This window comes from Hyperolius riggenbachi, chromosome 1, assembly GCF_040937935.1.
Source record: "Hyperolius riggenbachi isolate aHypRig1 chromosome 1, aHypRig1.pri, whole genome shotgun sequence".
In the NCBI taxonomy this organism is placed as follows: Eukaryota; Metazoa; Chordata; class Amphibia; order Anura; family Hyperoliidae; genus Hyperolius; species Hyperolius riggenbachi.
Window position 1 is genome coordinate 193135606 of NC_090646.1, and position 22558 is coordinate 193158163.

The following is a 22558-nucleotide window of genomic DNA, read 5'->3' on the forward strand; positions in this document are numbered from 1 at the left end:
CGCTCACACATAAGAGCACCTGTCATGTCTGCATGAACCTGGCCTGTCATTTCTTTCTACTGCAGCTGCAGCGGATCTTCTTTCCCTGGCTAATTAGTGTGTTGCTGTTACACTCTATGCTAATGAATGATTGTATTATTAACCACTTCACCACTGAGGGGTTTTACCCCCTGAGCACCAGAGCAATTTTCACCTTTCAGCGCTCCTTCCATTCATTTGTCTATAACTTTATTATTACTTATCGCAATGAAATGAACTATATCTTGTTTTTTTCGCCACCAATTAGGCTTTCTTTAGGTGGGACATTATGCCAAGAATTATTTTTTTCTAAATGTGTTTTAACCTCCTTGGCGGTATGAAAAATACCGCCAGGAGGGAGCGCAGCAGTTTTTAAAAAAAAAATTTTTTTTTAATCATGTAGCGAGCCGAGGGCTCGCTACATGATAGCCGCTGCTGAGCGGCATCCCCCCGCCCGCTTCGATCGCCTTCGGCGATCTCCGATCAGGAAATCCCGTTCATAGAACGGGATTTCCTGGAGGGCTTCCCCCGTCGCCATGGCGACGGGGCGGGATGACGTCACTGACGTCGGGACGTCATTGGGAGTCCCGGGCCACCCCTCGGCGCTGCCTGGCACTGATTGGCCAGGCAGCGCTGGGGGGGGGGGGGGGGCGCGCCGCAGCAAATAGCGGCGATCGGGCGGGGGCCGGCGGCGATCAGAGTGCTGGCGCAGCTAGCAAAGTGCTAGCTGCGTCCAGCAAAAAAAAAATTATGAAAATCGGCCCAGCAGGGCCTGAGCGGCACCCTCCGGCGGCTTACCCAGTGTCCAGCACGGGGTTACCGCTAAGGAGGTTAATGGGAAAATAGGAAAAATGTGGGGAAAAAAATAATTATTTTTCAGTTTTCGGCCATTATAGTTTTTAAATAATGCATGCTACTGTAATTAAAACCCTTGAAACGTATTTGCCCTTTTGTCCCGGTTATAAAACCATTTAAATTATGTCTCTATCACAATGTTTGGCGCCAATATTTTATTTGGAAATAAAGGTGCATTTTTTTCAGTTTTGCGTCCATCCCTAATTACAAGCCCATAGTTTATAAAGTAACAGTGTTATACCCTCTTGACATAAATATTTAAAAAGTTCAGTCCCTAAGGTAACTATTTATGTATTTTTTTTAATTGTAAATTTTTTAATTTTTTTTTAATTACAAAAAAAAAAAAAAATGGGGAGTGTGGGAGGTAATGAGTTAATTTTATGTGTAAAAGTCATTTATTTGTATGTGAAAAATGTGTAGGGTGTAGTTTACTATTTGGCCACAAGATGGCCACAGTAACTTTTTGTTTTAATGCGACCTCCAAGCTTCCTTCCGGAAGCTTGGAGGAAGAATAAGGAGGCTGGACACGTGAGTTTTTTCTCACAATGATCGCGCTGCCCATAGGAGAGCAGCTGATCATTGCGGGGCTTAGATCAACGAACGGGAATGGATTTTCCCGTTCATTGATCTCTGGGCGAGCGGGCGGCGGCGGTTTTACTAGCGGCGGGCGGCGTGTTTACGAGCGGGAGCGCGGGCAGCGTCGGGAACGCGGAAAGTACGTGTTTCTCCGTCCCTGGTTTTTAAAGGATGGAAAAGGGGGCGGAGAAATACGTACGCGCGGGGGTAAAGTGGTTAAAGTGTATTTTGAATACCTAGTAACACTTTCAGTTGCGGTTGCTATGGGCAGCATCTCTCCTTTCATTTCTTGCACCGCAGCATACATCATGTCATGTTCCTGTTAGGGGGGGTGACACCCGATGCAGAGGGTTTTCGTCCACGGGGTGAAAGGGGGCGGAGCCACGCGTGACCACAGGGGTGTAACTACGGGCAACAGCGTGAAGGGGGCGGGGCTTCGTGGGGCTGTCTGATTAAGCTCCACCTCCTGCCTGATTAAGCCCCGCCTCCAACCAGAAGCTCTGAACTTTCCCGGGACACCTAATGGAGAGATGGTCTTGACAGGGCTTCCAGAGATGCCCACCAAGTGCTAGGAGCTGTGTGGGAGCAGAGCAGGTAAGATCCTGTACCTGTGTCCCTGACAGCAGCACCCAGAGGCCTCTCTCACCCTCCACTAGCAACCATTGACCTTTTTCACCATCCACTTGCACCTAATGACCCCTCCCACCCTACAGCAGTGACTTCTTCCTCCCTCCATTACCACTCAGCGACTTCTCCCACCCTCTACCAGTGACCACTAAGGTATTGCCCTGCATGTAATAAAAGCACCTGGAAAAAAGGCTGCAGGGTATTCCCACCAGGGCTGTGGAATCTGAGCTGGAGTCGAGAGCAATTTTTGAGTATTTGGAGTCGATGGTCTTATAAACGGAGGAGTCAGACTCGAATGATTTTTTTTACACACTCCATGGCCCTGCAGGGGCTGTAAGCGAACTGGTTTTTCTCCCATTGTCATTCATCATTATTGACCCGCGCATGCGAAACCGCATACTTAAACACGTGTAAACTCAAACTGCACATAAAATTGTTACAGAGGCGGCCTTTTTATTTTCGCCTCTGGGGGGAAGTGAATTTCGCCTGAAATGGAAACTGGCCCATTGAAATACACTGCTATTGGAATTCGCATACAGATAATAAATGTGAATTTCGCCATAGTGGAAAGTCAGTCAAGAGTTGAAGCATTTTGGAGTATCTGGGATCGGAGGTTTCATAAACGGAAAAGTTGAATGATTTTTTACCGACTCCACAGCCGTGATTACTGCTAGTATAATATTGATAAAATGACCCAATATTTTACAACTTTTTCTTCTGCTACCATTTGCAGTAGTGCCCCTGTTCCATGTGCAGCCCTGTATGCAGCCATTCCATTAAAGTGTACCCGAGCCGAGGTTTGGGTACAAAATCACATACTTAAGTAGCCTCTGGATCCCGATAAAGCTTCCCTCGCTGCCCTCTGGTCCCCTGTCGCTAAGTGAGGACACTTTAAGGATTTACCGACAAGGGCTTGTCTGTAATCTGACCAGGTCCGCGCACCTCTTCTGGCACAAGCGAGACCATACTGCACCTGCGTAATATGCTGGAGCTGCTCGTGCACGAGTGACTCCATGCTACTACGCAGGAGTGATCAGATGGAGAGTCCACCAGCGGCAACAGGAGACCAGAGGACAGTGAGGGGTAGCCTCAATATAATCCAGAGGCTTCCCACTGCATAAGTAAGTAGATGTTTGAACCTGAGCTTCAGCTTGGGTTCCCTTTAACCTTCCTGGCTAAGCCGCGCAGGAGGATTTTTCAGGCCCTGCTGGGCCGATTTGCAAATTTTTTTTTGCTACACGCAGCTATCACTTTGCTAGCTGCGTGTGCACTCCGATCGCCGCCGGTACCCGCTGATTCGCCGCGTCGCCCCCCCCCCCCCCCTTTCCCAGACCCCATGCGCTGCCTGGCCAATTAGTGCCAGGCAGCGCTGAGGGGTGGATCGGGATTCCCTTTGATGTCAGTGACGTCATCCCGCCCATCGCCATGGCGACGGGGGAAGCCCTAACGGGATTTCCAAACGGGCTTTATCGCCGGAAGGCGATCGGAGCGGGTGGAGGGATGCCGCTGCACAGCGGCTATCATGTAGCGAGCCCTAGGCTTGCTACGTGATTTAAAAAAATTAAAAAAAGCTGCACTTCCTCCTAGCGGTTTTTAACCTGCTGGGCGTTTCAATTCCCATGGCTGCGGGAGGGTTTTTTTTCGCCTGATTTTTTTTCCTTATGTAGCTAGCCTAGCGCTAGCTACATGATTCTCCCCTTCCTCCTCTCTTCCTCCCACCCTTCTGATCGCCGCTGGCGATCACGCCCATAAGGAAATCCCGTTCTGAACGGGATTTCCTTTAGGGCTTCTCCCGTCGCCATGGCGACAAACGGAGTGACGTTGTGACGTCACTGGGACTCCCGATCCACCCCAAAGCGCAGCCTGGCGGCGATTGGCCAGGCTGCGCACGGGGTCTGCGGGGGGGGGCTCTCTTTCGCGTCGGGTATTGGCGGCGGCGATCGGGACAAACACGCAGCTTGCAAAGTGCTAGCTGCGTGTTAAAAAAAAAATATAAAAATCGGCCCAGCGGGGCCTGAGCGGTGCCCTCTAGCGTCTCTGGAAGAGCTCAACTCGTCCAGAACGCTAGGGAGGTTAATAGACCGCTAGGAGGGTTAAACTCATCTGATTCCCTAATTTTTAGTAGGGATAATGCATGTGATGCAAGATGATTCATGAGTTACAAATAATTCCGAATTGATGCCATGGCTGCCGTGAATGATGTTAATGTACTTGGCTCAGGATGGCTCTTGCTGTCACCGAGGTGCACATTGAGCACAAGCTCCGTCCCCCGACTAGGAGCCATTTGCCTGCACTGCATCCGATGCAGAGAGGAGACCACATTATCTTGAGGGCAGCTAAGAGCAGAGGAGGCTGGAGTAAACCTTTACCAAGAGCCAGCCTGCCTGGGAGGAGAGAGGAAGCACTTTCACTGGCGGATGAGAACTGCTGGAAGCTGGTAACTTGTGAAACATGCTAGTCTGCCTGCCTTGTGCTGCCAGTGTGTATATGTGATTAATATTGGCTGACAGGCACCTGCGGAAGGGGGGGGGGGGGCTCTTGGTGCCCAGTTGCCCCCATTTTTTACTTTTCAATAAAAGTGCCCCATTCCCGGCTGCAATAAGCTCTGCCCACCACTAGGAAGCTCCTCCTCCTTGACAGATTGGCTTGACCTACCTTCTCCAGCACCCGCACGGGCCTCACCTTTCCTTCCCCCAACAGCATCTCTCCTGTAGTGATGGCACAAACTGTCCGTCAGCAAACTGTTCCTCATATAGCTACTTCTGTGTGGGCAAGTTGCGGCAGTAGTACGCTGGCCTGGCGACTCACCTCCTTAATTACGCGGCCAGAAGGGCTCTGTGCATTCCCACTACATAGTCGTTTCTACGCACAGAGCTCTCCCAGCCACTGGCACGCGATTAAGGGCGTGTGTCGCCAGGCCAATGCCTGTGCATTACTGCCGCAACTTGCACGCCCGAAAATAGCTAGTTTTTAAATGCTTGCACACTACTGCCGCAGCTCGCTCGCCCGCCCGGAAGTAGCTAGAGAGTGAACTGTTAGGTGGAGAACAAGTTGTGTCCTCACCGGTCTGGGGGATGGCTAAGATGAGGTCACATTTAACTCTTTCCTGGTCAGTATTAAAGGGCCGGATGAGCTGTCAGAGCTCACTCTGATTCCTGCTCTGCTTCCTACTTTCATGCTATCTAGATGCTGACTGGGACCTCTAAGTATTTCCATTCTTTATGTAATCTGATCTAATGTATGCTGTACATAGGTAGTCTAGAGTAACGTAGTCTAGAAAGAAGGTAACTGACTAACATTCAGGAGGAAGGTTAGTCAAGAGCTGTAACGCTAAGAACTTAAACATGAGTATCTGCTTTGCTAGGATATGATGAACTGTATCTGTCTATCTGTGTAGTGAATAAACTCCTTAGATATTAAAGAAGCCTGAGAAAAGTCTATCTCCTGCTTGCTGTGTTGAGAGTCAAGTTATCTCACAGTCTGTGAGATGCAACTATAAGAAGTTGCTGGTGTCGAAACAGTTAAGGCGATTTATAACGAGGTCAGTAGCACCTCACCCACTATCTAAGCTGTGGCTATAAACTGCTTCATACCTTCAAAGCGACCCAGAGACGTGGGCTGTGCATTCCTGTCTACCCAGTTCACCGAAGAAAAAAACATACCTCACACAGCTAATCAGTGCTATTCACCCTACAAACTGCTAAAGACACACAGCTTGAAACTTGAACTGCGTCTCTCTCTGCGGCAGCCATGGCATCAATTCGGAATTATTTGTAACTCATGAATCAGCTTGCATCACATGGATTATCCCTACTAAAAATTAGGGAATCAGATGAGTTTAACCCTCCTGGCGGTCTATTAACCTCCCTAGCGTTCTGGACGAGCTGAGCTTGTCCAGAGACATTAGAGGGCACCGCTCAGGCCCCGCTGGGCCGATTTTGATTTTTTTTTTTTCAAACACTAGCACTTTGCTAGCTGCGTGTTTGTCCCGATCGCCGCCGCCAATACCCGACGCAAAAGAGAGCCCCCCCGCAGACCCCGTGCGCAGCCTGGCCAATCGCCGCCAGGCTGCGCTTTGGGGTGGATCGGGAGTCCCAGTGACGTCACGACGTTCATTACGCGACCAGAAGGGCTCTGTGCATTCCCACTACATAGTCGTGACTCCGCACAGAGCTCTCCCAGCCACTGGCACGCGATTAAGGGCGCGTGTCGCCAGGCCAATGCCTGTGCATTACTGCCGCAACTTACACGCCCGAAAATAGCTAGTTTTTAAATTCTTGCGCACTACTGCCGCAGCTCGCTCGCCCGCCCGGAAGTAGCTAGAGAGTGAACTGTTAGGTGGAGAACAGTTTGTGTCATCACTTACTCTCTTGTTCCCAGCAGCACCTATAGTGATCTCACCCAGTACCCACACCTAGCAACCACATGACGTGTGCACCCACATATGTACGTGCGCTAGTCAACACCCATATGACACCCAATACCCACCCATAGCCAGCACCCACATGACACCTTGTACTAGCACACAGATCCCACATGGTACTGAGCATCTGCACTCACCACTAGGCATGAGCTCTGCAGAGTTCTGGCCCTTGGATTCCTAATTTCAATTAAAACTTGTGGGCCACAAATTACTCTTGTCACCGCTTATACCTGATGCCCTCCATGTTGCGTTTCATCGAATTCTGTTTCTCCATTGCTTCCTCCTTCAAACCCGGAAGGTGGAAGTAGTGGAGAGACGTGGAACGAGACATAGAGCGCACTGGCTATTGGTCGGTGACGAGGGTAAGTTGGCTGCCCCCTGCCGCGGGCCCACAAGTTTTACTCTGAATGCCGGAGCTCTGCGGAGCTCATCCCCACTCAGCACCAACGTGACAAACAGTACCCCCTAGCCAGTACCCACCTTAGTGTGTGTGTGTGTGTATATATATATATATATATATATATATATATATATATTTATATATTATATACACACACACAGTATATGTACTGTACAGTCACAATCAGATATGTATTTCTGACTTTAAAAATACGGGGACTGCTTTCTTGGAGCAGCACAAGTAACTTTTTTGATTGGTTCATTTCATTTTTGTGGACTAAGCACAGCTATTACTGTTTATATAAATTATTTATGATCACCATTATCTGAAATATAGAACATTTTATCATATTTTCTGTTTTAATTACAGTTTAAATTCATTAGGAGTCGGAGTCAGTGCATTTTCTCCCGACTCCGACTCCAGGTACCCAAAAATTTGCCCTGACTCCAACTCCACAGTCCTGCTTTCAATTTTGATTGGCCAATCACTGACCCATTTTATCACCACCATGTGGTATGAGTTTCAACAGATATTGAATTCTATGAACAGATTGTGTATGGTAAAATTGGTGAGTGATTTGCCAATCATAATTGAAAGAGTGTACCTGGCTTCAGCTTACATTTATGCATTATCCAGTTCAGCCTTCAGTCGTTTTCACTTTATGCATCCGAGCAATGTTCACCTCCCATTCATTAGCCTATAACTTTATCACTACTTATCACAATGAACTGATCTATATCTTGTTTTTTCCGCCACCAATTAGGCTTTCTTTGGGGGGTACATTTTGCTAAGAGCTACCTTACTGTAAATGCATTTTAACAGTAAGAATAAGAAAAAAAATGAAAAAATTAATTTGTCAGTTTTCGGCCATTATAGTTTTAAAATAAAACATGCCTCCATAATTAAAACCCACGTATTGTATTTGCCCATATGGCACGGTTATTTCACTGTTTAAATTATGTCCCTATCACAATGTATCGCGACAATGTTTTATTTGGAAATAAAAGAGCATTTTTTCCGTTTTGCATCCATCACTGTTTACAAGCTTATAAAAAAAAAAAATAGAGAAATATTTCATCTTTACATAGATATTTAAAAAGTTTTAAACCCTTAGGTAAATATTTATGTGGTTTTTGTTTTTTTTATAGTAATGTTTTTTTTTTTTTTTTTATTAAACATTTTATGTGGGCATTTTTGGGAGGGTGGGATATAAATAGTGTTTTATTGGGGGAAATATTTGTGTATTGTAATGGTTTTTTACTTTTACTTGTAGTTTTACTTTTTGGCCACAAGATGGCAATCTTGAGTTTGTTTACATGACGTCACTCTAAGCGTACAATGTACGCTTAGAGGGACAGAGCTTCAGAAAAAGCGTAGCTTCCGAGAGAAGCTGTCGCTTTTTCAGCAGGGGAGAGGAATCGGTGATTGGGCACCATAGCCCGATACATTGATTCCTGGGCTACCGAATTCGCGGTCGGGAGTGCGCGTGCATGCGCGCGATCGGCCGCAGGAGCGCGTGGACGCGTACGTGGCCTCCTGGACGTAGGTACTACGTCCTGGAGGCATAAATGGTTATAACTGCTGCATGCAATGTATTTGTCCATACAAAAGTGCATGAAAATGCGCAGCATCTGGAAGAGAGAGCACAGAACAACTGATCAGTTAAAGCGTGTCAGTTGTGATCACCTGCCAGTGTAAACCCAGCCATAAAGTGACCCTAATGCTGGGCATACATGGCCTCGATTATGCGCCGGATCAAGCCGCAGGCTCGATTCCGGCGCATCCCTGCTCATCCCCGCCGGCGCCTGGATCGATCCCCGCTCGTCCCCGCGGGCGCTCCTTATCTTCCGCTCGATTCCCCACTATTGTCCATGAGCAGGGTATCGATCCGGCGGGTCATCGGACCTGTCGGAAATGATCAATCGAGCCATCACCGGCTCGATTGATAAGGAGCAAACGAGCCGTGTATGCCCAGCATAATGCTGGGAATACACCATACAATTTTCTGTAATTGTGGGCATACACGGCGAGGTACGCTGTTATCAATCGAGCCGCTGATGGCTCGATTGATAATATCCGACAGGTCCGATGACCTGCCGGATGGATTCCCCGCTCAATCCGCGGTGGGAGTCGATCCGGCGGCTAATCGCCCGCCGGATCGACCTGTGTATGCCCAGCATTAGATTTTTCTGTTAGATTTTCTGTTATAATGCTTAATTAGATTATTGTCTGTAGAGAATGGTCATTATCTCTGGTGCATTGTCTTCTGTTTATCTCCTGCTGAACAATGCCTAATGCTGCTGCGCTTTTACTCCTCACAGACACATCCAGTAATAACACATGTAGGGGGAGAAGAAAAGAGAACCAAAACATAGGGTGTATGCTCAATTCACCTTTGGTGCCAAACGCACACGCTTCCAGAGGTAGTGAATAAGCCCCCAGCCGGGATAACCACCACCGCTTCCTATAGAGTGGTGCTTACCCTCAGTATTCTTGTAAACAAGCCCAGCCTTTGGCAGCCATTGCCTATGCAATAAACATCCTAGAGCCGATGTAAAAATAAACCATAGCGTAATTCCGTTTATTAAGACAGTAAAACCCTGCTAACAATTCTGCTTACAATGTAAACACTTGGACATGAGCATATTATAGTCATATACTGCACCGGATCATCAGCGCGTCCGCCGGCCAAGTGTAGCTGCTAACCTCGCTCCTTCCCAAGTATGCGTGCATGCGTACATCCAGGCTCCGCCCTACGTGTTTCATCACTGGGCGTGACTCATCAGGGGCTGGACGTACGTACGCTATCACCACATATTTATACACAACATGACGCGTGCACTCCCGATAGATGGGCAGTGTTCACTTACGTCATGTACCTCATACATATTCATAGCTCCATGTAGCACACCCACCCCGCCGCGCACGTAAGGCGCAATGACTGCATGGATAAAAACGGCCTGTTAGACCATACTTAAACCTAGATAACAGGTATGAATAGGCATTAAAAAGTAAAATAAATACAGTAAAAAAAATAATAAATAAGATCTATATAATATAAGAGGGGTGCTAAAAATAAACTACATATTCAAATGACAGAATTCATACCTATAATGGGATAACTTAAGAACTTGTCATATTGTGCTGCGAGATAAACCCTTACTGGGTACCATTTCTAAATGGATCATGTGGCTGCAGTGATGATGTAGCAACACCCAATACTGCGCACCACATACAGAGAGGATTCCCATAACATGTATACGGCAGTGATTATGTAGCAACACCCAATACCGCTACGTACACATGCCAATACAACCACTTATATTGTACTGAATGGATAATCTATATAGCTATACAATATCATATGTACTAAATCAATAATATAGGAACCACAACCCATTGCACTAGAACTCCGATCGACAAATCGAAACAATCATATTCCAACATGTTAACCCCCCACCCTCTTTCCCCTATACTCCTCCACCTATGCCCCCCTCAGGCTAGACCATATAACGATTGTGTAATTATTTACATGGTCAGCGCACAGGATGCGAGCTGACACTGCGGAAATCCTCCACAAGCGTATAATCGGAGAGAACCCAGCAATGGTGCTATGCACCTGTAGAGGGGAATTCCTGCCGGCAGATGGAGCTGTGGAGAACAGAGGAACAACCCCTCTGTACTGCCACAGATGCCAGATAGGAATTGTACGAGGGAAAGCAATGCAGGGCAAGATAGCCCTTAACCACTTCACCCCTGAGGGGTTTTACCCCCTGAGCACCAGAGCAATTTTCACCTTTCAGCGCTCCTTCCATTCATTCGTCTATAACTTTATCATTACTTATCGCAATGAAATTAACTATATCTTGTTTTTACCGCCACCAATTAGGATTTCTTTAAGTGGGACATTGTGCCAAGAATTATTTTATTCTAAATGTGTTTTAATGGGAAAATAGGAAAAATGTGGGAAAAAATTAATTATTTTTCAGTTTTCGGCCATTATAGTTTTTAAATAATGCATGCTACTGTAATTAAAACCCATGAAATGTATTGCCCTTTTGTCCCGGTTTTAAAACCGTTTAAATTATGTCCCTATCACAATGTTTGGCGCCAATATTTTATTTGGAAATAAAGGTGCATTTTTTTCAGTTTTGCGTCCATCCCTAATTACAAGCCCATAGTTTATAAATTAACAGTGTTGTACCCTCTTGACATAAATATTTAAAAAGTTCAGTCCCTAAGGTAACTATTTATGTATTTTTTTTTAATTGTAAATTTTTTAATTTTTTTTAATTACAAAAAAAAAAAAAAAAAAAAAATGGGGAGTGTGGGAGGTAATGAGTTAATTTTTTGTGTAACACTAATTTATTTCTATGTAAAAAATGCTTAGGGTGTAGTTTTACTATTTGGCCACAAGATGGCACCAGAAACTTTTTGTTTAATGCGACCTCCAAGCGTCCTTCCGGACGCTTGGAGGAAGTACAAGGAGGCTGACAAGTTGCGGTTTTTTTCACAATGATTGCGCTGCCCATCGGAGAGCAGCGGATCATTGTGGGGCTTAGATCAACGAACGGGAATGGATTTTCCCGTTCATTGATCTCCGGGCGAGCGGGCGGCGGCGTGTTTACTAGCGACGGGCGGCGTGTTTACGAGCGGGAGCGCGGAACGTACGGATTTCTCCGTCCCTGGGGGTTAAAGGATGGAAAAAGGGACGGAGAAATTCGTACGGGCGGGGGTAAAGTGGTTAAAGAGAGAGAGCACAGAGACAGGATGTATGTGTGTCCACCAATCTAGTCGCCACCCAGCGACGATGAACACACAACAGTGAAGACTAAGTGGGAAAGCAATCGCAAGAGATGGCGATTGCTAACAGCGACACAAGACTGAATAAGCACAGAGAAGGAATGTATGTATGTCCACCAATCTAGTCGCCAAGCAGCGACAGCGAACACACAACAGCGGAAACCAAGTGAGAACGCAATCGCAAGAAATAACAATTGCCAACAGGGAAACAAGACTGAACTAGACAGAGCACAAGTATAAAGACAGAGCACAGGGACAGAATGAATGTGTGTCCACCAATCTAGTCGCCACCCAGCGACGGTGAACACGCATCAGCAGAAACAAAGTATGAATGCAATCGCCAGACTGGTGATTGCCAACAGACACAAGACTGAGCAGGACAGAGCATGAGAGTAGCAAAAGGCACAGCAAACAACAATAATAAGAACATCAAGGAAAACAGCAAACGCTAGCTAAACGCGAACACCGCACTCATTCACAACAGCAAACGCGTTTAAGCACGATCACCGCGCGTTAGGCGCCCAGTGATAAGCGTGCCACCCTAACTAACCAAAGTACACAAACACGAAATAGAGAACGCGAACGCTTGCTAAACGGATACCTCACCGAGCCTACAGCAAGCGTTCGTACCAGACAAGACAGACAGATGGGGCTAACAGTAGCAACCGCTGCTCTGGCTAGCACCCCTAAGGCAGAATTTAGAAGGAACCACCGCTAGAGCGGATGCGATCCAGACAGACAAACAGATGGGGCTACCAGTAGCAACCGCTGCTCTGGTTCGCACCCCTAAGGCAGAATACAGAAGGAAGCACTGCCACTACCACTAGGGCGAATGCAATCCAGACAGATGGAGCAGCCAGCAGCAACCGCAGCTCTGGCCTACACTCCCAGACAGAACAATTTCCTGTCGACCGCCGCTGGCGACAAGACAATCGAGGCAGAGAAACAGAACAAGGCAATACAAGTAATACAACCTGACTGCACTAGAAGGGATGCCTAGTGCAGTCCCAAGGAATACTCTAAGATAATCTTTAGCAAACAATAGCAAGGCTGACACTCCAGGAGTGTTTAGCAGAAACAAACCATCATGACCAGCAAAGGATCCTGGGAGAACATGGTATTTATACTGCAAGCCTTCAAATGAGGCAGCTAGGCAATTTGCATGACAAGTGTATGCAAATTCCTCAGTGGCAGAGCAAGTCTGATACTTGCAAAGTGAAGACAGGTCTCTTTTCCAGAGACCTGCAGCCCTCAGACTTAAGGAATGGTCAAACAGCTGTCTGCCTGTGCAGACAGCTGAGCGGATCATTACAGACCACCTCTAATTCCAACATGTTACCTAAGGGATAAGGCTCATCTCTGCTAAATCTACCCACCACTAAAGTCTGATGCTAATCATTATTAATGAAGCAATTAATGTCGACCTCGATATTCAGTCCCTCTGGTGTGAGGGTGCGCAACACATAAATCCATTTAGTTTCCATTCTACACAACTCACGGAATCTATTTGCGCCCCTCCATGAGGGTACCAGTTTGTCAATCGCACAAAATTGTATATGGGTTGGGTCACATGCATGCATCTGCTTGAAATGAGCTGATACACTATGGTAGTGGGAAAAAATATGATATTAAATCATTTATGACATGTGGTTCCCATCATGTGGTCTACTTAATATGGTGCAGTTGTGGTTTCCGATATGTCGGACGCACCACCAGACCGCTCAAGAAACGTATCTCAGAGCATATATATAAAATCGGGAAGGGTCATGAGGACCATAGTGTATCTGCTCATTTCAAGCAGATGCATGCATGTGACCCAACCCATATGCAATTTTGTGCGATTGACAAACTGGTACCCTCATGGAGGGGCGCAAATAGATTCCGTGAGTTGTGTAGAATGGAAGCTAAATGGATTTATGTGTTGCGCACCCTCACACCAGAGGGACTGAATATTGAGGTGGACATTAATTGCTTCATTAATAATGATTAGCATCAGACTTTAGTGGTGGGTAGATTTAGCAGAGATGAGCCTTATCCCTTAGGTAACATGTTGGAATTAGAGGTGGTCTAGCCTGAGGGGGGCATAGGTGGAGGAGTATAGGGGAAAGAGGGTGGGGGGTTACCATGTTGGAATATGATTGTTTCGATTTGTCAATCGGAGTCCTAGTGCAATGGGTTTTGGTTCCTATATTATTGATTTAGTACATATGATATTGTATAGCTATATAGATTATCCAATCAGTACAATATAAGTGGTTGTACTGGCATGTGTACTTAGCTGTATTGGGTGTTGCTACATCATCACTGCCGTATACATGTTATGGGAATCCTCTCTGTATGTGGTGCACAGTATTGGGTGTTGCTACATCATCACTGCAGCCACATGATCCATTTAGAAATGGTACCCAGTAAGGGTCTATCTCGCAGCACAATATGACAAGTTCTTAAAGGATACCACAACTGACATGTGGCATAATGAGATAGACATGGGTATGTACAGTGCCTAGCACACAAATAACTATGCTGTGTTCCTTTTTTTCTTTCTCTGCCTGAAAGAGGTAAATATCAGGTATGTAAGTGGCTGACTCAGTCCTGACTCAAGACAGGAAGTGACTACAGTGTGACCTTCACTGATAAGAAATTCCAACTATAAAACACTTTCCTAGAAGAAAATGGCTTCTGAGAGCAAGAAAGTGATAAAAAAGGGGGAAATTCTTATCAGTGAGGGTCACACTGTAGTCACTTCCTGTCTGAGTCAGGACTGAGTCAGCCACTTACATACCTGATATTTACCTCTTTCAGGCAGAGAAAGAAAAAAAGGAACACAGCATAGTTATTTGTGTGCTAGGCACTGTACATACCCATGTCTATCTCATCATGTCACATGTCAGTTGTGGTATCCTTTAAGTTATCCCATTATAGGTATGAATTCTGTCATTTGAATATGTAGTTTATTTTTAGCACCCCTCTTATACTATATAGATCTTATTCTTATTTATTTATTATTTTTTTTACTGTATTTATTTTACTTTTTAATGCCTATTAATACCTGTTATCTATGTCTAACCTTCCTGGCGGTAAGCCCGAGCTGAGCTCGAGCTATGCCACGCAGGAGGATTTCTCAGGCCCTGCTGGGCCGATTTGCTCATTTATTTATTTTTTTGCAACAGGCAGCTGGCACTTTGCATTCCGATCGCCGCCGCTCCGCGCTCGATCATCGCTGTTCGCCGCGCCGTGCTCCCCCCCCCCCAATCAGTGCCAGGCAGCGCTGAGGGGTGGATCGGGACTCCCTTAAATCGCATGACATCCATGAACGGGATTTCCTGATCAAAGATCGCCGGAGGCGATCAAAGCGGGCGGGGGGATGCCGCTGTACGGCGGCTATCATGTAGGCTCGCTACATGATTTAAAAAAATAAAAATAGTGCTGCGCTGCCCACTGGCGGTTTCTAATAGACCACCAGGGAGGTTAAGTATGGTCTAACAGACCGTTTTTATCCATGCAGTCATTGCGCCTTACGTGCGCGGCGGGGTGGGTGTGCTACATGGAGCTATGAATATGTATGAGGTACATGACGTAAGTGAACACTGCCCATCTATGGGGAGTGCACACGTCATGTTGTGTACAAATAGCATACGTACGTCCAGCCCCTGATGAGTCACGCCCAGTGACGAAACGCGTAGGGCGGAGCCTGGACGTACGCATGCACGCATACTTGGGAAGGAGCGAGGTTAGCAGCTACACTTGGCCCGGCGGACGCGCTGATGAGCCGGTGCAGTATATGACTATAATATGCTCATGTCCAAGTGTTTACATTGTAAGCCGAATTGTTAGCAGGGTTTTACTGTCTTAATAAACGGAATTACGCTATGGTTTATTTTTATATCGGCGCTAGGATGTTTATTGCATAGGCAATGGCTGCCAAAGGCTGGGCTTGTTTACAAGAATACTGAGGGTAAGCGCCACTCTATAGGAAGCGTGGTGGTTATCCCGGCTGGGGGCTTATTCACTACCTCTGGAAGCGTGTGCGTTTGGCACCAAGGGTGAATTGAGCATACGTTACACTCTATGTTTTGGTTCTCTTTTCTTCTCCCTCTACATGTGTTATTACTGGATGTGTCTGTGAGGAGTAAAAGCGCAACAGCATTGGACGTATAAAGTTTGGACTGCCTGTACAGAGGACACTGCTTACAGCTCGGATAATTATCAAGTACTTTTATTACATTGAGCGCAGCGATACTACTGCATTTATTGATGTAACTGATGCGGTTGTTATGGGCAGCATCTCACCTTGCAGTTGCTGCACCGCCACTTCGCCACATGCATTATGTTCTAATTAGATTACCTAAAGTACCAGTATGTTCTCAATAGATTACATTAAGTACCAGTATGAGCTGCAGGCCGGTGGGAAGAGCACACCTGTTTTTTAACTCAAACCACACTGGTCCTTTCTATCCTGGTTCATTTTCCTTCATATGAACATTTTAACATTAGTAATATATCAATTTAAAGGATGGGAATAATGTTTAGAGTCAATCAAATAATTTTTTTAGTAGATAAATAAATATATTCACCTAGAAAGAGGGACAAAGCCCTGAAAGAGGGACAGATGCGGGAGAAAGAGGGACAGGGCTCCCAAAGAGGGACTGTCCCTCCGAAAGAGGGACACTTGGGAGCTATGGTGTCGGGGTTGGTGTGAGCAGCACAGGCCGGAGCAGTGCTTTTCAGCGCTGCTAGATTTGGGCGCAGCCAGCGCCGCCATAGACTGTAATGGGAATCAGTCTATAGCGGCGCTCAGTGAGGAAGGTCGGCTCCGTCAGAAGACGGAGCCGAAGTTGCTTAAAAAACACAATAATTCGGCCTCCAGCAATCGCTGGAAGCCGAATTATTTCATTCCCCCACTATCCATGTCGGCCTGGAGGGGGAATAGTAATTAAAACGCCCCGGACTTGTGCAGAAGCAGGACCAGCCATTTAACAGCTGGATCCTGCGCCCAAGTCTACCAGCGCCGTATTCAAATGTACGCGCACAGGCAGCCTGCTGTGGATAGTAGTTCTTCCCTGCAGTGACCTGATGTACCCAGCAGTCACCTTGCTTTGATGATTAACCACTTTACCCCCGCGCGTACGTATTTCTCCGCCCCTTTTTCCATCCTTTAAAAACCAGGGACGGAGAAACACGTACTTTCCGCGTTCCCGACGCTGCCCGCGCTCCCGCTCGTAAACACGCCGCCCGCCGCTAGTAAAACCGCCGCCGCCCGCTCGCCCAGAGATCAATGAACGGGAAAATCCATTCCCGTTCGTTGATCTAAGCCCCGCAATGATCAGCTGCTCTCCTATGGGCAGCGCGATCATTGTGAGAAAAAACTCACGCGTCCATGCTCATTATACTTCCTCCAAGCTTCCAGAAGGAAGCTTGGAGGTCGCATTAAAACAAAAAGTTACTGTGGCCATCTTGTGGCCAAATAGTAAACTACACCCTACACATTTTTCACATACAAATAAATGACTTTTACACATAAAATTAACTCATTACCTCCCACACTCCCCATTTTTTTTTTTTTTGTAATTAAAAAAAAATTAAAAAATTTACAATTAAAAAAATACATAAATAGTTACCTTAGGGACTGAACTTTTTAAATATTTATGTCAAGAGGGTATAACACTGTTACTTTATAAACTATGGGCTTGTAATTAGGGATGGACGCAAAACTGAAAAAAATGCACCTTTATTTCCAAATAAAATATTGGCGCCAAACATTGTGATAGGGACATAATTTAAATGGTTTTATAACCGGGACAAAAGGGCAAATACGTTTCATGGGTTTTAATTACAGTAGCATGCATTATTTAAAAACTATAATGGCCGAAAACTGAAAAATAATTATTTTTTTCCCCACATTTTTCCTATTTTCCCATTTAAACACATTTAGAAAAAAATAATTCTTGGCATAATGTCCCACCTAAAGAAAGCCTAATTGGTGGCGAAAAAAAACAAGATATAGTTAATTTCATTGCGATAAGTAATAATAAAGTTATAGACGAATGAATGGAAGGAGCGCTGAAAGGTGAAAATTGCTCTGGTGCTCAGGGGGTAAAACCCCTCAGTGGTGAAGTGGTTAAACCCCCTATTGCACTGTGTTTACCTAAGCAGCCTGCCATGTGCAGCAGCAGCGCCCCTGATCACGTGCAGCTCTGTCTGCAGCCACCTGCATCCATTTACAGCAGCCCTGTCTCCTCCAGCAGCCTAACTACTGTATTCCCCACACTCAAAATACACACAGGTTCTCACAGCCCTAACATAGAACTGGCTCCTAACAACATCTATTTACTGTACAGCAATAAGAAATTCTATAGCGGCTACACGGGGGCGCTCCACACACAAGTGCAATGGACATTTTACAGTACCGGCCACAAGAGGGAGCTCCGCACACAATGCTGCCAGCTTACATACGGGCTCCTGGTTCCTGGCTGTTCCATGCGATGCCTAATACAGAGCTCCTAATCGCTAGAGGACGACACCCAATCAGGATCCTCCGTGCGTGCCCGAAGGGGTGGAACAAGCTGTGAGGGACTCGGCTATTGGCTGGATGCTGAAAGCAGGTGTGTGAGTGGTCCCTGTGCTGAGCAGTGGGCAGCTTCCGGTACACGCTGGATGTGGTTGGCTGGAAGCGACAGTCATACGTGGTGATAGCGGTCGTGTTCAGGTACGTTCTCGGGAGCTGGTGTCCTATATGCTTACGTCATGATCCGTGTGCTGTCGTGATCCCTCTGGTAGCAGCTGCTGCCGGAGCCAGAGCGGCTAGTATATGTCAGTCTTCTCTTCTGTCATTCCGCACCGCCAGTGCTGTTGTTTCTGTAATCACTGCCTGTAGTTCCCATGTTTAGGACGTCCTCAAGTTATTTTCTTTTCTCTGAAAGTATTGCCGGTGTCCAGTTTCCTATTCTGGGGAAATTATTGGTACTGCATAAATATTCTTGTCATTTAATGCCAGCTAAGAATTTACAAATTTGACAATAAGCCAAAATAGCTCTTGATTGCAACACTGACAAAACACTGCCCAGAAACTCTCCTTGTTGCTGGAGGAAGTAGATGCACAGGGCAGGCTTTATTATCATTTTCCACACAATAAGGAGATTGTGCTCACGTTCTTAAGAATAAATACATTGTATGTATTCTTAAGCGGTTGCTTTATTGTGTGTTTTTATATGCGTTCGCTGATTTTCCTACACCTTTCCTAGCTGTACTGCGCACGGCCTGCGCTGACATGCACCTTCTCATAGACATTCATTGGCCACGCGGTCAGGGGGCGTTTTGAAAAACCGCAGGCGGCGAAAAAAAGCCGAAAACGCCTGCAATGTGAGCAAGCTCTATGGCCTAGTGCACACCAGAGCGGTTCGGCAGCGTTTTTCGATCCGATTGCGGATGTGGAAACTTGGTTAATGTATTTCAATGGGCTGGTGCACACCAGAGCGGGAGGCGTTTTGCAGAAACGCATACTCCCGGGCTGCTGCAGATTTTGGATTGCGGAGGCGTTTCTGCCTCCAATGTAAAGACTAGAAAAACGCAAACCGCTCTGAAAAACGGCAGTTCAGAGCGGTTTTGCAGGCGTTTTTGTTACAGAAGCTGTTCAGTAACAGCTTTACTGTAACAATATATGAAATCTACACCAAAAACCCTTCACAAAACCGCAAAATGCTAGCTGAAACGCTACAGAAAAAAAGAAAAAGCGTTTCAAAATCTGCTAGCATTTTGTGGATCTGCTACCGGGTTTTGGTGTGCACCAGGCCTAAAAGTGATCATTCACATTTCCTTGCACCAATAAATGCTACCTTTAGCACAAAATCGCCCAAAAATTTCTAAGCGCTTAGTGATTGAGATTTTGCAGAAAAAAATTGCAATCGCTAAGTACTTGGTGATTGAGATTTTGCTGAAGAGTCATAATCGCTAAGCGTGTAGATATGCATTTTGTGTTTCCGGAGATTTTGCTGAAACATAGCAATTAAAGTGGACCCAAATTAAAAATACAAGGGTTGAGAAATAAAATCTATTTTCTAAATTTAAAATAATAAATAGCAGCCTTTTTTCAGCTGCATGATGACAAATATATAACATTTTATATTTATTGGAGGAACCCCTCCCTCCCTTCCTTTCATATTGCCCGGGACAGAATCCGGCAAAATGCTGGAGTAGTTGGTGTTTCGGCAAAGGAGGAATTGCTAATGGCTGCTCCCTGTTTAACCCTGGTTATGAAAAGAGAAGGGTGAAAAGCATGCACTGAAATGCTCATAGGCTTGAAGGAGTGTTTATTTATATTTGTATGTGCCAGTGGTGCAACTAAATATTTTGAATTAAAAACATTTTTGGGTACTTATCCGTTAGCCGGGCGCATCCGGCAGGTGGCGCTAATTACTATTCCCCCTCCAGGCCGCCATGGATAGTAGGGAAAGACGTAACTCTGGTGGAGTTTTGTCGCCACCTGCCGGATGCGCCCGGCTAACGGACAAGTACCCATTTTTGGTTTGGGTCCGGTTTAATAAACGCTTAGTGATTGCAATTTTTCATCATATTTTTAAATGAAACAGCCCTAAGTTGAGAATGATCACTGTTGCTATTTCAGTGATCATTTACAAACAGGTATTGCACCTGTAAATGCCACTGTTACAGCTGTTGTGCAAGTGCACAGCAGTCTATTAAACCAGAGTGTGCATATCCATGCCCCTGGAAGCTAAAGTGAAGTTTTTATTGGGTATAGGTAATGCATACCAGGGGTTGTGAAGTTGTTATTCCTATTCTTTTAATGATGTGAATATTGACTCCTGCTGGGTCCCCTATTTTCTACAAATGGAAGCGCCCATTTGTCTATGGGGGTTCCCGTTGGGTTCTCTAAAGTAGACTAGCCCTGTATGGTTGAGGTGACCCACTGGAAGATCTCATAAGGAAGCTCCAGTAACGTGATTGGTTGCTGTGTCAACAGTTCTCCAATGACTGCACTTTTTGGAAATTTTAGGTTTCAGATAGGTAGTAGGTAGTAAGTAATAACTACGGCCCACACTATTTGGCCAATTACAGGGGTTGGACAAAATAATGGAAACACCTTGAAAATCAACAAAATATATTTTAATATGGTGTAGGTCCACCTTTTGCGGCAATTACGGCCTCAGTTCTCCGAGGTATTGATTCATACAAATTGTGAATTGTTTTCAAAGGAATTTTAGCCCATTCTTCAGTTAAACACCCTCCAGTAGAGAGACGATGTCGGCAGAAATCGACTTCTTACTTGAATCTCTAAAAACAACAATGCAGTGGCTGGATAGTGTAATGGTTAAGGGCTCTGCCTCTGACACAGGAGACCTGGGTTCAAATCTCGGCTCTGCCTGTTCAGTAAGCCTGCACCTATTTCAGTAAGGAGTTTCTTGGGCCAGTCTCCTTAACACTGCTACTGCCTACTGAGTGCGCTCTAGTGGCTGCCTCGCAAGCGCTTTGAGTCAGACAGTAGAAAGGCAGTACAAATACTGCTATTGTTATAAGTGCTCAATAATGTTGAGGTCTCGGGATTGTGGTGGCCAGATGAGATGCTCAACTTCATTAGAATGTTCCTCGTGCCATTCTTTAACAATTCTAGCTGTATGGATTGAGGCATTATCATCTTGAAAGATGGCATTCCCCTCCGGAAACAGTTCTTGAACCATAGGATGAACTTGGTCGCCCAAAATTCTTAAATATTCACGGCTGTTAATTCTTTCATGAAGGGAAATCATTGGCCCGGCGGATTTCCAAGAAATGGCACCCCAGATCATCCCAGAACCCCCGCCATGTTTTACGGTTGGGAGAAGGCAGCCTGGATAAAATGTTTCTTTCGGCTGTCTCCAAACGTACACTGGGCCGGAGGTCAGAAATAAGGTAAACGATAATTCGTCAGAGAAAATCAAATTTTTCCACTGCTCGAGGGAGCAATTCAGATGGTTTTTACACCACTCTAAACGTTTTGAAACATTTTGTCTTTGAGAGCAGAGGTTTTCTAATTGCAGTTCTTCCGTGGAATCAAGATTTGTGCAGCTCCCGACGAACAGATTTTGTGGAAACTGGGTTCTGTAGGTGTTCATTCAGCTCTGCAGTGATTTTAGGAGCCGTGGTCTTGCAAGCTTTTCTAACAATTCGATTTCGAGTCCGATGGTCTCTCTGAGACAACTTCGACTTTTGGCCACAACTGTGCTTTGCTGAGGACGTTTTTTCCTTCTCTTTCAAAGGCAGTCATTACTTTTGAGACAGTACCTCTTGAAATACCAAGCAATTCGGGCAGTTTCTGTTGCAGTAGTACCTGCACCAACAATTTGGCCTCTTTGAAAGTCTGAGAGATCTGCCATTTTTATAAATTATAACCAACTTTTGTTTAAATATCTGTAAAAAAGAAAAAATTATTTTACTTAAACATATCAAATAACAAAAATAATAAACATATAGACATATGTCAAGTTTTGATTGCTTAAAGAGACTCTGTAACAACAAAAACCTTCCCTGGGGGGTACTCACCTCGGGTGGGGGAAGCCTCCGGATACTAATGAGGCTTCCCACGCCGTCCTCTGTCCCACGGGTGTCTTGCTGCAGCCCTCCGAACAGCCGGCGACAGAGCCAACTGTAGCTTCAATATTTACCTTTGCTGGCTCCAGCGGGGGCGCTGTGGCTGCTTTCGGCACGGAAATAGACGGAAATACCCGATCTCCGTCGGGTCCGCTCTACTGCGCAGGCGCCGGAAACTTGCGCCTGCGCAGTAGAGCAGACCCGACGGCGATAGGGTATTTCCGTCTATTTCCGTGCCGAAAGCAGCCACAGCGCCCCCGCTGGAGCCAGCAAAG

General features: G+C 45.9%; 1 protein-coding gene across 2 annotated transcripts in view; it reads left to right on the forward strand.

Annotated features, from left to right (window-relative positions):
* Positions 1-22558, forward strand: part of ZNF330 (zinc finger protein 330) — a 109138-nt gene that overhangs the window by 37686 nt on the left and 48894 nt on the right. The window contains exon 1 of one of the 2 annotated variants that reach the window (XM_068279434.1): positions 18308-18408. The exons of the other annotated variant lie outside the window; for it this stretch is intronic. The gene's annotated coding sequence lies outside the window, so the exon portion shown is untranslated. Of the gene's footprint in view, positions 1-18307; positions 18409-22558 lie in introns of those variants that run through there. 2 annotated transcript variants of the gene reach the window in all.